Source organism: Geotrypetes seraphini, chromosome 2 (assembly GCF_902459505.1).
Source record: "Geotrypetes seraphini chromosome 2, aGeoSer1.1, whole genome shotgun sequence".
Lineage (NCBI taxonomy): Eukaryota > Metazoa > Chordata > Amphibia > Gymnophiona > Dermophiidae > Geotrypetes > Geotrypetes seraphini.
In genome coordinates this window covers 115,276,719-115,292,275 of record NC_047085.1, presented here as the reverse complement: position 1 = coordinate 115,292,275, position 15,557 = coordinate 115,276,719, and the positions used below count along the sequence as shown (strand labels likewise).

At 43.9% G+C, this 15,557-nt stretch overlaps 1 protein-coding gene across 1 annotated transcript in view; it reads right to left on the bottom strand.

Annotated features, from left to right (window-relative positions):
- Nucleotides 1–15,557, bottom strand: part of BPNT2 (3'(2'), 5'-bisphosphate nucleotidase 2) — a 64,887-nt gene that overhangs the window by 43,465 nt on the left and 5,865 nt on the right. The gene's annotated exons all lie outside the window — the stretch shown is intronic.

Sequence of the window (15,557 nt, the reverse complement as noted above, 5' to 3'; positions counted from 1 at the left end):
ACCACTTAGGATATAAGTGGCATATAAATAAAATAAATAAATATCAACTTAACCTAGGCCACTGAAATGCAGAGTTTGGGGGTCATTTTGGACCAACTATTCTCTATGAAAGCATGTGAGACATTATATGCTGCACATTATATAAACTATGATTATTGTGGGGGCTTCAGAGTTTATTGCAAATTGATGACTTTAGCATTATATTGCAGCTCACTGTACTCAGGGTTGCCCAAGTCCTCCTTGCACACCCTTGCAATTGGTCCACAATGCAATGGCATGACTGTTGCCAAGGGTATGTCAGTAAGAGCATATTAGCCCACATCCAGCTGTCCTACATTGGCTTCCAAACAGCAATCAAATTTATCACAGATTCACTGAGCTTTAAGTGGGGTGGCCCTTCAGTATTTTAATACTGTTTTAAGAACCTAAAGGCCCTCATGGTCATTTGAGATGGAAAAATTATATTTGTACTTGTTAATTTTCTTTCCTTTAGACTCAGCAGATGAATCCAGAGACTAGTGGGTATAGCAGACATCTACCGGCAGCTGGAGATAAAGAAACTGATTAACAGGTGGTCCTATTGGCTGGCACACCTCCTGTATCTTCAGTATTGCTCCTTGCCCAAGCATCTGGAACTAGTAATATTGCTGGGCATGTAAAAAACTTCTTTCCCTTACTCAATTTCAAAGAAAATAATACAAAACTTCTGAAATTGAAAACTATAAACCAACAGACAACATCCAGAAAGGGTGGGGCTCTAGAGTCATCTGCTGCATCTAAAGGAAAGAAAATTAACAGGTACGAACATAATTTTTCCTTCCTTAGCAACAGCAGCAGATGAATCCTGACTAGTAGGATGTAGCAAAGCAATCCTCAATCTGGATGGGAAACAAACGGTGTCTTCACAATAACCGAAGCCCCAAACGCAGCTTCTGCACATGGCACCACATCTAACTGGTAATGTTTAGAAAAGAAATTCTTGAAAGACAAAGTAGCCACAGGACAAATCTCCTCCAAGGAAAAACCTCTGGACTAAGTCCAAGTAGTCATTGCTCTGTTTGAATGGTTATGAACATCTACCGTCAACTGCTTCCTTGTGAACCAGTAAGCAGAAACAATGGCCTCCTTGAGCCATCAAGCGATGTAGGCTTTGGACACTACCATACCCTCGTCACATCCCTTGAATAATAGAAAGAGGTATTCTAAATGTGTAAAGTCGTTAGCAACCTACAAATAGTATAGAAGAATTCTACACATTCTTAAGAAATGAAGAAAAGCACGCCTCCTCCCAGAAAGCAGGAAGGAAAAGTGAGAGCAGCTGAGAAGAAAGAATGACACGGACACTACCTTAGGAAGAAGCTATGGTACTGTCTGAACTGACAGCCTAGAATCCGTAAATCCCAAAAAGGAATCCCTGCAGGACAAGGCCTGCAAATGAGAAACCCACCGGGTTGAAGCCATGGCTACCAGAAACACCTTTTACAACATAACATCCTTTAGAGTCTCATTAGACAAAGGTGCAAACGGGGCTTTCTGTAAAGTCCCAAGAACTAACTTAAGACTCTAGTACGGACAGGATTTCTTAACAGACGGACGATTGTGCTGTACTCCTGGCAGGAACCGAACTACAGTGGGCTGAGATGCAAGGGAAGAGTGAGCCACCCAGCCCCTGCAGCAAGCCATGGTTACCACTTGAAGCTGAAGTGAATTATACACCAAATCCTTGGCAACACCCTCATTCAAAAAAGAAAGAATACAAGACAGGGTTAATGCAAGAGGATAGTGTGAGATATGGTGTCTCAGGGTGAGGAAGGATCTATACTACGACTAAGTATCTTAATAAAATATTTGGCTTGTGACTTAGCCTGTGTTTTAGATTTCGGCTTATGTGATTGAGTTTGACACCCCTGGTTTACATGAATTTATTCAGCTACTCAAGCATTTTTCCCTATCTGTCCAAGTGGGCTCACAATCTAGTTAATGTACCAGGGCAGTGGGAGTACCAAGTGGTGAAAAAACAGTGCGACAAAGCAGTGGCTGTTGCCAGAAGGATGCTAGGCTGCATAGAGAGAGGCATGACCAGTAGAAGAAAGAAGGTGTTGATGCCCCTGTACAGATCGATGGTGAGGCCCCACTTGGAGTATTGTGTTCAATTTTAGAGACCGCATAAAAAGACTTGAAGCGGTCCAGAGGAAGGCGACAAAAATGGTAGGAGGTCTGCACCAGAAGACGTATGAGGAACAACTGGAAGCCCTGAATATGTATACCCTAGAGGAAAGGAGGGACAGGGGCGATATGATTCAGACGTTCAATACTTGAAAGGTATTAATGTAGAACAAAATCTATTCCAGAGAAAGGAAAATGGTAAAACCAGAGGGCATAATTTGAGGTTGATGGGTGGTAGATTCAAGAGTAATGTTAAGAAATTCTTCTTTACAGAGAGAGTGGTTGATGCGTGGAATGCGCTCACGAGGCAGGTGGTGGAGAAGAAAACGGTGACCGAGTTCAAACAAGCCTGGGATGAACACAGAGGATCTCTAATCAGAAAATAATGGGTATACATTGAAGGAACTAAGGCCAGTACTGCACGGCCTGTATCCCGTATATGAACATTCAATTGAGGATGGGCTAGGGAGGGTTTTGATGGCTGGGATGGTTAAAATGGGCTGGAGTGAGCTTTGATGGAGACTCCAGTACATGGAACCTAAGCACAGTATTGGGCAGAGCTCTGGGTTTCTGGCCCAGAAATATCTAAGTAAAAGGACCATTTAAACTAAATAATTAATTTATGGAGCATGTATGGTTGGGCAGACTGGATGGACCACTCATTTACTATGTTGCCACAGACTTGTATCATGGCTTTTGAAGCAGTTCTTGTTCACCCATGGCAGACAATGTTGATCTTGAGCTTTGGACTCCCCTATTGTTATTCAGTCTGATTTGAATTTATGTGTTTTAAATTGTGTATGTATAGTTATACATTGCCTTGATAAAAGGCAGTTTTATAAATTTTAATTAATGAAATGAAATGGCCTGCTGAGGATTCCAAGTGATGCAATTTGTAAGAAATGGCACAGTGACATGCCAAGTTCGCTGAGTGTGTTAATATGAAAACTCGTATGTTTACCCATCATATAAGTAAATCAACTCACCCCTAGCCTGTCTTCAAGAAAATAATTATTTCTCATTGTTTTTCTTATAACTCAGACCATAAGCAGTGTCTAAGAGGAAGCTGCAGAAGTTTGATCTGGCAAGGAGAAAAGGAAGTTCAGCTAACTCTGAATAAGGCCAATCAGTGCATAGCAAATGCAAATGAGACTCAGACAAAGGCCACATATCCAACATTCCCCTTCTCCCTTTTGTTCTTGCCATTCCCCTTTCTTTTTCTTTTTTTTATAATGTATCCCACCCATTTCCCTTTTGTAGCATGTCTCGTCAGTAATATTTTGTAGTTTGTGCTTTCATTTCCCCATTTTTACTTACATTTTAAATTTTGTACAATGTAAACCGCTTTGGTAGTAATTAAAGCGGTATATCAAGATTAAATAAACTTGAAACTTCCTAACTACCCAGTGCTCATTCAACAAAGGCAGAGGAGAGCGAACCAGATACAAGACTGAAATTAGGGTGCTTGTGGAGGGGGAGGGGATGTTTGCAAACAGGGCAGTTGCCCTGGGCCTCTATGCTTTAGGGACCTCAAGCCTGCCTGAAGATGAAAGATACTGCCTACTACTTTGAGGCCTCCTCCTAAAGTTCTGCTCTGAGCCCCAGCAGGAGTAACACCAGAGTTGGCAAACAGTAGAAAGAACCCAATACTTATCCAAGAGAAACTTACATTTCAGGTAGGGATGGGGGATCCTAGGCAGATATACAGAAAAGATCAGAAAGCCTCTTTTCTATCACTGTGCATCATGAATAACACAAGGAGAAAATGTATCGTATACCAAATTATTTGTGCTGAGGTTTCAAAGTAAGGAACTTTCTTTTTGAAAAATGTAACAGCCTAGCCCTGCAGGGGAAATCCTTCTCCCATTGTGCATACAAACTTTTTAGTGTGCAATTGATAAAACGGAGTGCGGCCACAGGAGGGATATGGGCAGGTCAGGGGTGATCAATAAAGATGAGTGTACTATTACAGAATTCGGGAGATGCACACAAGATTTATGCACAAGAATTTATACTGGGTTTCAGTTGGTGAAGTCCTCGCAACCAAAGTTGGGCGCAGACCCTGGCATTGCATTGTTTGTCCAGGGCTACTCAAATGGGTCCAGTTCGGTTTTCAGAATATGCCTGTCACCTATATGCAAATCTCTCTCATGCATATTCATTAGACATATTCTGAAAATCCAACTGGCCTATGGACCCATTTGAGTAGCCCTGCGTTAGTCTATCAACAGCGCCCAAATCAGAATGCTATTTACAGTACATTGCTCAGTATGCATCTTTTCCTTTTTCTGAATCTAGTTCTAAGTGCTAATTCTATGACAGCAATTACACACATAATTTCCATTAGCATATTTTATTATTTGGCCAAATATGAGCAATGAAAAATATTATCTGGCCAAATACAAATAATGGGCACTGAGCTTTAACATAAATAAAAAAAGAAGGAACATAAAATCAGTGATCAAGTGTTTATTTCAGTAGAATTTAGCACAGTAGAATCCTGGGTTGTTCATATTCAAATTTAAATCACTATTCAGCCAAATAGTGACTGGAAACAAAAGAGCTTCCAAATTAAAAGCATGGATTATTGAGAGAAAGCCAACATGGATTTAGTCAAGGGGAATATTGTCTCGCCAATCTACTGTATTTCTCTGAAGGGATAAATGAACATGTGGATAAAGGTAAACCGGCTGATATTGTGTATTTGGATTTTCAAAAAGCATTTCAGAAAGTACCTCATCAAAGACTTCTGAAGAAATTAGAAAGTCATGGGATATAGGAGGTAATAATGTCTTATTATGGATTAAGAACTGGTGACAGAAAACTGAAAGTAGGCTTTAATGATCATTATTCTCTTTGGATTCCCTAGGGGTCTGTGCTGGAGGCCACTGCTTTTTAACATATTTATCAATGATCTAGAGATGGGAATAACTAGTGAGATAATTAAATTTGCTGATGACACAAAGTTGTGAAGATTTGCAAGAAGACCTTGTTAGACTGGGTGTCAAAATGGCAGATGACATTTCATGTGAATACATTCAAAATGATGCATGTGGGAAAGAGGAACCTGAACTACAGGTATGTGATGCAGGAGTCACTGAACAGGAAAAGGATCTAGGTATCTATATTGAGGATACGTTGAAACCCTCAACTAAGAAAGCAAATACACTTCTCCCTCCGTATTCACTGTGATGGGGGATTAACAGAACCGCAAATACAGAAAACTGTGAATAACTTTTTCATATGTTATTCGCTGTTTTTTATTAAAAACCATCGTGAATATGGTGAAACCGCGAATAACATGGTGGGAGACCTGGCCTGTTCCTGAAGGAGAGGCAAAACACGGTGAAGGAAGGGCTGGGAATCAGCGATTTTCTCCGTAAACGCTTGGAATCAGCAATTTCTCTATGCAAGCTGATGTAATTTGGGGGGGAGGTGCCAGCAAGCTAAAAACCATGAATAATCAAAACCGTAATTGCTAAAACCGTGAATACGGAGGGAAAAGTGTAGAATCTTAGGAATTATCAGGAAAGGAATGGAAAACAAAGATGAAAATGTTATAATGCTCTTGTATTGCTTCTATGGTAAAGCCACACCTTGAATGCTGTGTGCTGCTCTGGTCGCCTTATCTCAAAAAAGATATAGCGGAATTAGAAAAGGTACAGAGAAGGGCAACGAAAATGATAAACGGGATGGGACAACTTCCCTATGAGGAAAGGCTACAAAGGCTAAGACTCTCAGCTTGAAGAAAAGTCGGCTCAGGGGTGATTTGACAGAGGTCTATAAAATACTGAGTAGAGTGGAAAGCACAGTTACTTACCGTAACAGTTGTTATCCAGGGACAGCAGGCAGATATTCTCAACATGTGGGTGACATCATCCACGGAGCCCCTTAGCGAAGAGCCTTGCAAGTAACTTGCTTGTAGAACATCAAAGTTCGCGAGTGCCACACCGCGCATGTGCAAGTGCCTTCCCGCACAAGTCAGGGCGCGCGTCTCCTCAGTTCAGATAGCTAGCTAACAAGCCAACCAGGGGAGGTGGGTGGGTTGTGAGAATATCTGTCTGCTGTCCCTGGATAACAACTGTTACAGTAAGTAACTGTGCTTTATTCCAGGACAAGCAGGCAGCATATTCTCAACATGTGGGTGACCTCCAAGCTAACCAGAATGGGATGGTGGGAGTGTTGGCAATTTAGGAGAACAAACTTTGTAAAACTGCTTGGCCAAAAAGGCCAGCCCGTGTGGAGAAAACATCCAGACAATAATGAGAGATGAATGTATGAACCGAAGTGCAAGTGGCAGCTTTGCAGAGTTCCTCAATTGGAGTAGATGTAAGGAAAGCTACTGATGCCGACATGGCTCTAACTTTATGGGCTGGAACTCAACCCTGCAGATGCAGACCAGCCTGAGCATAGAAGAAAGAGATGCAAGCAGCCATCCCGCTGGAGATGGTTTGCTTAGAAACTGGATGTTCCAACTTGTTTGGATCGAAGGAGACAAATAGTTGAGGAGAAGATCTCTGTTGCTTAGTCCTTTGCAAGTAGAAGGTGAAAGCACGTTTGCAATCCAGAGTATGAAGAGCTGATTGTCCAGGATGAGAATGAGGCTTTGTAAAAAAACACCAGAAGGATAATGGATTGGATGATATGAAATTCTGAAACTACTTTTGGGAAGAATTGTGGATGTGTACGAAGGACCACCTTGTCATGATGGAAAACAGTGAAAGGTGGATCTGCAACTAGAGCTTGTAGCTCACTGACTTTGAGAGCAGGCATGAGAGCAATGAGAAAAAATACTTTCCAAGTGAGGTACTTGAGATGAGCCGAAGACATTGGTTGAAATGGAGGCTGCATCTGTCGCATAAGAACAACAATGAGATCCGAAACCACTGGAGGCAGTTTGAGAGGAGGGTTGGTATTGAAAAGTCCTTTCATAAACCTGGAAACCAAAGGATGAGCAGACAGAGGTTTCCCCTCCAAATGCTGATGACAAGCAGCAATTGCACTGAAATGGACTCGAATGGATGTTGATTTGAGGTCTGATTGAGAGAAATGCAACAGATAGTGCAAAACTGAAGACAAGGAGGTAGACTGAGGCTCCTTGTGATGAATGGTGCACCAAGCAGAGAATCTAGTAGATTTCTGATGGTAGATTTGCCTAGCAGTAGGCTTCCTGGAAGTCTCGAAAATGTCCTTGACAGATTGAGAAAACTGGGAAGGAGCTATGTTGAGAGGTACCAAACTGTCAGGTATAGAGACTGCAGGTTGGGATGAAGCAGAGACCCTTGATTTTGTGCAAGCAGAGATGGAAAAACAGGTAGAAGGAATGGCTCCCTGCAGCTGTGTTGAAGAGGAAGGGAGAACCACGGTTGTCTGGGCCACCGAGGAGCTATGAGAAACACAGTGGCATGTTCTTGTTTGAGCTTGACAAGGATCTTGAGAATGAGAGGAAATGGAGGAAATGCATACAGAAACAGATTCGTCCATTACAAAAGAAAGGCATCTGCCTCCAGTCAGTGAGGAGAGCAGAACTGAGGCAGTTGGTTGTTGTGGGGGAAACACAAGAGATCTATCTGCGGAGTCCCCCACAGAGAAAAATGTGATGAAGAGGCGAGGAACGGAGTGTTCATTCATGAGGTTGCAGAAGACAACTCAATTTGTCCGTCAGCTGGATTTTCTCGCCTTGAATGGAGACGGCTTTCAGAAAAGTGTTGTGATGAATTTGCCAGTCCCACACCCTCTGAGCTTCCTGGTAAAGGGGGAGAGATCCTGTGCCCCCCTGCTTGTTGACGAAATACATGGCGACTTGGATGTCTGTACGAATAAGGACCATTTGAGCATGGAGAAGATGCTGAAAAGATTTGAGAGCACTGAAGATCGCTCTGAGTTCCAACAGTTAATGCGATACTGACGCTCTGTGCTGGAGCAATGGCCTTGAGTACGGAGACCACCCAGATGAGCCCCCCAAGCTTAGGTCGAAGCATCTGTCGGGAGGACATTCTGATGAGAGGATGTTTGAAACAGTAATCCTCTGGAGAGGTTGGAAGAGAGCATCCACCAGTGGAGAGACTGTCTCAACGAAGGAGTCACGATTCTTTGAGAGAGTGAACGCAAGCCTGCGCCCACCGAAATGCTAGGGTTCACTGAGGAATTCAGAGGTGAAATCTGGCAAAAGGAGTCACTTGAAATGTAGAGGCCATGGGGCCTAGTAGAACCATCATGTGCCTCACTGACAGTGAGGAGAGAGATGATACTTTTCGACAGAGTTGAACGAGAGCATCCTGACGTTACTGAGGAAGGAAAGCCCTTAATCGAAAAGTGACCAGGATGGCTCCAATAAACTGTAGTGTTTGAGAGGGCTGTAGCTGGGAATTTGGAAAGTTGATCTCGAAATCCAGACTTGGTAGAAAACCAAATAGTCCATTGGGTCATTACAGTAACCCCCTGCTGCAACGATGCTTTGATGAGCCAATCGTCCAGATATGGAAAAACCTGAAGGCCGGGGTTGCACAGAGCTGCCGCAAATACAACCAGGCACTTGGTGAAAACTCATGGAGAGGATACCAGGCCGAAAGGCAGGACTTTACACTGAAAATTTCCCACCCTGAATCCGAGAAACCTGCGAGAGGTTGGTGAATTGGAATGCGAGTGTAAGCCTCTTCGAGATCTAGAGAGCATAGCCAATCTCTGTAATCCATCAGGGGATACAGGAACGCTAGAGAGAGCATTTGAAACCTTTCTTTGACAAGAAAGTTGGTGAGAACTTTGAGATCCAGGATAGGCCGCAGATCGCTCATCTTCTGTGGAACCAGAAAATAACGGGAATAAAAATCCCATGTTCCGCTGAGCTAAAGGAATCGCCTCGATGGCACGGAGGCGAAGAAGGGCCTGAGCCTCCTGAAGAAGGGGGAGTTGCGACACACTGGAAAGACACTCTTGAAGGGAGATCTGGTGGAATTTGAAGAAAATGAAGCGAGTAACCCTCCTTGATGATGGTAAGAACCGAGTGGTCTGATGTAATCTGCTCCCATCGTTGATAGTAATGATGGAGACAACCTCCTATGGGAAAAGGAGAGTCTGGGATTTAGGCGGATGGTGTTGCTGAGGCTGTTTCGGAGGTGGAGGCCTGGAACAAGCCGGAGTAGATTTCTGTGGATACCGACGTGGAGGAGGCTTATAAGGCTTAGCCACCGGCGATTTAGGCTTAGGACGAATCAGAGAGGGAAAAGATCGCTCATGCTCTGAAAGGCATTTGGTGGCAGTCTCAATGGATTCATCAAGCAACTCATTTCTCTAGCAGGGAATATTGGCCAGTCGGTATTGAAGATTGGAATCCATGTCCACAATCCGTAACCAAGCCAGACGTCCAATTGCCACTGAAAAAGCAGTGACTCTGGATGAAATTTCAAAAGCATCGTATGCTGCCTGGACCATGTGTACTCGCAACTGGGACAGGGTATGCTGGAGCTGTTGAAACTCAGGCAAACAATGTTCTGGCAAGTCTGAGAAGAAATAGGGCATGGTGATTATGCAGTACTTCAAATAAGAGGTGGGACAACTGAGGCTTGTCAAACCCTGTACAAGGAACCATGCAGTAACAGGATTCCATTTTTGAGGGTATAACCGGGATGGAATAAGGTGTCTCCAAATTCCTTAGGAAAGCCGGACGCCGGAGGATTCATAGGAAGCCTCAACGACTCTTTTGGTGGATGGGGCAGCTCCAACTATACTTGGATTCAGCTTGCAAATCAAGGTGAAGAGCCTTACTCATATCATAGATGAATGTGTAGCTGCAGAATATGATGGAGAAGCCTCCCTGGAGTACTGATACTGAAGGGCAGAATCCAATGAAAGAGTCAGGGAAGAAGTTCTGCTGCAGGAGGAGTCAGAGAATACTTTCATTTAGAAGCGATCGGAGAGGCAGGAGGAATATGAACTGAGTGCTTTGACATATGCCTCGTAGAAATAGGAGAACGAGGATCCCCTGCAGCATGCCTCGAAAGAGGAGTCCGGGGCCTCAAAGAGCCTCGAGATGGAGTGGAACGAGGCTGATGAGGAAGTCCATCACGAGACCTCGCCTGGGCCTCGAAGCGCAAGGAGGAGAGGGATCCGTATCCTGCCTCGAAGAGAGGTGCCTCGATGAAGAGGAGTACCTCTAGGAGGAATCAGATCAAGGCTTCTTGACTGCCTCGAAAGCTAGACAGCTAGAGTACGAGGCCTGGATTGATGAGGCGAGGACTCACTCGAGGACGAGGCACAAGGCCTCACAGACTTAGCAGATTGAGCCTCGAATACATGCTCAGATTGGCTTGCAGGGAGCAGGGTCGAGGCCGGAGCATATTGAGCAAACATAGTGCTAAGCTCCTTATATAGAATAGCTTCCAGCATGGAAAGCTGGCACTGTAACCAATGAAACTGGTTTTGAAGGTACAGCAGTGCGCTCAATAGAGGGCGACCTCGAGGATGAGTATTCCCTATTATTGGAGGCATGCTTCGAAGGAGGTCTCGTAGAGGCCGGCACGACTGTACTCGTTGCCTGGATTGCCCGAGACTCTGGTTGAAGGGCTGGAGGCTTCCTAGCCAGTGAACCTGCAGAGGAAAAAGGAAAACTTGCCCGACGACGAGGTCTTCAGAGGAGCAGCAGACGAGGACTTCCCCACGGAGACTTGGCCTCGTTGGTCAACCGCTCGACCTCGGGCACTGACGGGGTCAAGGTGGAGGACAAGGCCTTTTCAGCAGGCGGTTCCATGACCACGAAAAGTTGCTGAATCTGGACCTGACATCTCTTGAGAGCCCATTTCTGAAAAGTAGCACAGCGGGTGCAGGACTCAGGACGGTGGTCGGGTCCTAAGCAATTAATACACCAACGGTGGAGGTCAGTGAGAGAAAACACACAGTTACACTGACTACAGCGTTTGAATCCCGTAACAAGCCGGGACATGAAAGAAAACAAAGGCCGCAGCCGAAACGAAGACCCGCGGCTAGGACCGCAACCCAAGCCGGTCGACGGAAACAAGAAGAAAAAAAAGGTTGTCTTTATTTTTACACGCAGCACATAGCGATTTGAAAACAAAAGAAATAAAGAAACAAAGCCGCAGTGTGAGAAGGCAAAGGACAACGGGGCAGAGCTAGAAACAGATGCTTCTCAGCTACGTGGAAAAACAACTGAGGAGACGCGTGCTCTGATTCGGGCGAGAAGGCACTCGCGCATGCACGATGTGACACTCGTGAACTTTGAAGCTCTACAAGCAAGTTGCTTGCGAGGCTCTCCGCATGTGGATGACGTCACCCACATGTTGAGAATATGCTGCTTGCTTGTCTTGGGATAAAAGGTAGATATGAATTACTTGTTTACTCTTTCCAAAAATACTAGGACTAGGGGGCATAATACATTTAAAACAAACAGAGAAAATATTTCTTCACACAAAGTGATTAAACTCTAGAATTCATTTCCAGAAAATGTGGTGAAATCAGTTAGCTCAGAAGGGTCAAAAAAAGTTTGGATAATTTCCTAAAAGAGAAGTCCATAGGCCTTTTTATTGGGGAAATCCACTGCTTATTCCTAGGATAAGCAGCATAAAATCTGTTTCAGTACCTGGGATCTAGCTAGGTACTTGGCCACTGTTCCCTCTAAGCTGAGCAGGAGTCCTCCACCCACAGTCTCACCAATAGAGGGTGCTGTTTTACTGTCACATTTTTCAATTGTGAGGGACAGGCAAGTTCTGCAGGACTCCAGGGAACATACCTGTCCTTAGCGACTGAAAATATTCCACCCCCTAGTGGTAGCAATGCAGCTGGAGAACTGTTGCCCACTGTTGGAAACAGGATACTAGGCTTAATGGACCTTCGGTCTGTCCCAATATGACAATTCTTATGTTCTTATATAAGGAAATTCAAGAGGGATTCAAAAATACCTACTCTTATAGAGAACTTTTTGTAAACAATTCAGAATCAAGCCTGATAAACTCTGGCTAATTTTTTGGTCCAAAACAGCTTGACCTGTTCTCTCAGCTGCTATTTTTTCATTCTGCAGAAAGCTTATTGGATTCCATCTAAATTAGTTAAATTCACTAGAGGAAAATCATCACAAATACGCTGGGCCTGCTCAAAAGAAATTGGTATTCCATGCCACGTCACATCTGATTGTGATAAATGTTCATTACTTCTGGAATTCAATTTGGAACAGAATCATCAAAATCCTTCCCTTAAAATCAATCAACCTTCATCTCCTATAAAATTGTCATTCTTCTATGGTACTTGCAATTTCAGGTCAGTATAGTAAACTCTTCAATATCATGCTTCCGTTAGCCACTCTTTTTATAGCGAGCTACTAGAAAAACAACTCCAAACTCAATATGCTCAAATGATGGAGCTATTTATATCTTTAAAGAAAATATGAAGCAGCTGAAACACAGTATCTCCTATATGTACCAAGCATGGACACCATGGTTGCTTTCTGTGATAAAATACTTATATCATGTCTCCCTTTTCCTCTTATGTAACTGCTTCATCTCCCTTATCCATACTGTATAATACAATTGTATTGCATTATACAGTATGGATATATTATTATTCTATATTCTTTTTTAAATTTTATGTATTTGTTTGCCTTGTTAAAGGCACTTGATTCAAAATTTAAAAAAAACTAACAACCTTAAAAAGATTTAGAGGAAAAATGCTTAACCCAGTTTAACAATCAAGAGACAAAGAAAGGGACAGGAAAGTAGATAAAGAAATGATAAGACAGCTTCAGGCCTAGTGCTGTGTGTGTGTATCTAGTCCACAAATTTTGGAGCAATGTGGTGATGTTATAAAGTGGTACTGCATTGCCAGAGTATTGTTTATTGAAAGCTTCTATACTACTACTAACGACTTGGAGGTCAGTTCACAGTGGTTTACATGAGCTTCTGTGATGGTGCTACAAATACCAAGTTCGTGTTTTCTGGGAAGGTTTTCAATACTGACTTAATTAAACCATAATCAATGGTTTTGCCATTTCTGTGAATCGAGCAGCACTAATCCTCGGTGCAAGAGGACATTGCATTCCCTGGTGGGCTTGTCCTGGCTACAGGATTGTCTCCTACTTCACCAGTGTGATGCTCTCCTTTAAGGAGACTTCCCTCCTCTGAGGCAGCACAGAGGCAGCCAGACTGAAGGTGGGACTTTTCTACAACGTCCCTGTAGGTCTCCTCTATGTACCTCTCTGTCTCTCTCAGCTTCTCCATGTCTGCTACTCTAGACTAAAGAGTTGTGCGGGGACAAAAATCCCACCTATCCCCGCCCATCTCTGCCAGGATCCTCTCCGTCCCCACCCGTCCCCACAAAGAATTCCCTCCATCCCTGCCCGTCCCCATAAAAAAGCAGCAATTACTTCGGACAGGATCATCAATTCCACAGTTTCTTTTGTGTTTGCGTTGCTGTTTTCCTTGTGGAATCTCTTTGGTGGAACCCTTTTTTTGTTTTCTGTTCAGGTAATTAACTTATAAACCCCCTCTTTTACTAAGGCTGATGTGTCCATTATATTATATGAGCGAACCCTGCTTCCAAAGCCTTCCATCCCCGTGGGAGTCCCGTGGGCCAGAGGGGGGTCCCCGTGGGAGTCCCGTGGGTTAAGGGGGAGATTCTCGCAGCACCCCCGCGGGACCTGCGGGATTCCCACGATCCCCGTTCCCGTGCAGACCTCTACTCTAGACTCAAGAGAACGGACCTGTTCCCTGAGTGCTAAGAGCTCTTTACACTTTGACTACTGTATGTAATTCCGGTTGCCGTACCTCAAAAAAGATGTACTTGTAGTGGAACTAGAAAAGGTACAGAAAAGGGCGACAAAAATGATGGTAGGGAAAAGGACGACTTCCCTATGAAAGGCTAAAGTGGCTAGGGCTCTCCAGTTTGGAGAAGAAACAGCTCATGGGAGATATGATAGAGGTATATAAAATACCGAGTGGAGTGGAGCTTGTTTACTCTTTCCCAAAATACTAACCCCCCTCTTTTACAAAGCCACGCTAGCAGCTGTTGCATAGTAACGGCCCCGAAGCCCATAGAGATTTAAAGGGAATTGGGACTGTTGCTGCGCGGCTTTGTAAAAGAGGGGGGTAAGACTAGGGTAATGTTCCCTCTAAAGACAGAATTCATGTGAGCAAATTTTTATTTTTTTGTGAGCAAAGGATTTGATGTAAGCAAAAAATTTTCATTACATTACCCTGATGATATTATAAACATTGTACATTACAAATTAAGAATTACAAATATACAGTAAGTAAAAAAAAATAGAAATTTTATTGAAAGGACTTAAACATTTTTCAGTCCCCAGGTCAAGACAATAAGCTGTCCTGACCTAAAAAAGGAGATGTTGGTCTCTGACAGTTGGTCAAAAATGTATTAAAATTAGTCCAATGAAAAGATATCATCTTAATTCTATTTTCTATTTACCACACTACTTTACCTGAATTAAAATTATTTTTTTTGCCTTTGTTTTCTGGTCATTTACTTCTCTGGTTTCTGCTTTCCTCTAACTTAAATCTCTTGCTAGGATATTTTTCTCCTTTTTCTTTCAGCTTTCTTCTATTTATTTTTCTACCTCTATGTCCAGATTTATCTCCTTTCCATCCAGCATCTCCATTTTTGCTTCCCCCTTCCATCACCTGCCCTCTCTCTCATATTCTATCCAGAATCTGCCTTCCCCATTTCTATACAGCATCTGCCCCCTTCTCTCAGTTTCTTCTTCCTCTTTATGTCTCCCCTTCCATCCAGTATGATCCACCTCTGTATTTGCCCCACTACCATACACCATCTGCCTCCTCTCTCCTTTCCATCCAGTCTCCCCTTTCACTTCCCTTCTTCCATGATCTCCCACCTGTCTCTTCCCCACACCATCTACCCTCTTTCACTACTCTAACCTTTTTCATCCAGTATCTTCCCTGTACCCCTTTCTATAAAATGTCTGCCCATCTCTCCCTTTCCATATCTTCTTATGTCTCTTCCCTCCTTCCATACAGTATCACTCCACTCTTTCCTTCCAGCATCTTCTTTTTTTCTCTCCTCCTCCCCCTTTCATCACATCTCCCTCATGTCTCTTCTCCCCATCTGATACCCCAGCTGCTGCTGCCACACACCAAGAACAGTACTTCTCCACTACTCTCTCAGCCAGTGCTGCTGCTTCTCCTCTAAATAAGCAGCAGCAGAAACAAAACAGCCTGCCGCACTTGCAGCCTCAGTATTAGAGGTCTGCACAGGAACGGGGATTGCAGGGATCCCGTGGGACTCCCGCAGGGATCTCCCCAGGCTCATGGGACTTCCACGGGGATCTCTCCCAGGCTCATGGAACTCCCGCGGGGTTCTCCCCCAGGCTCACAGGACTCCCATGGGAATCCCCCCCAGGCTCATGGGACTCCCGC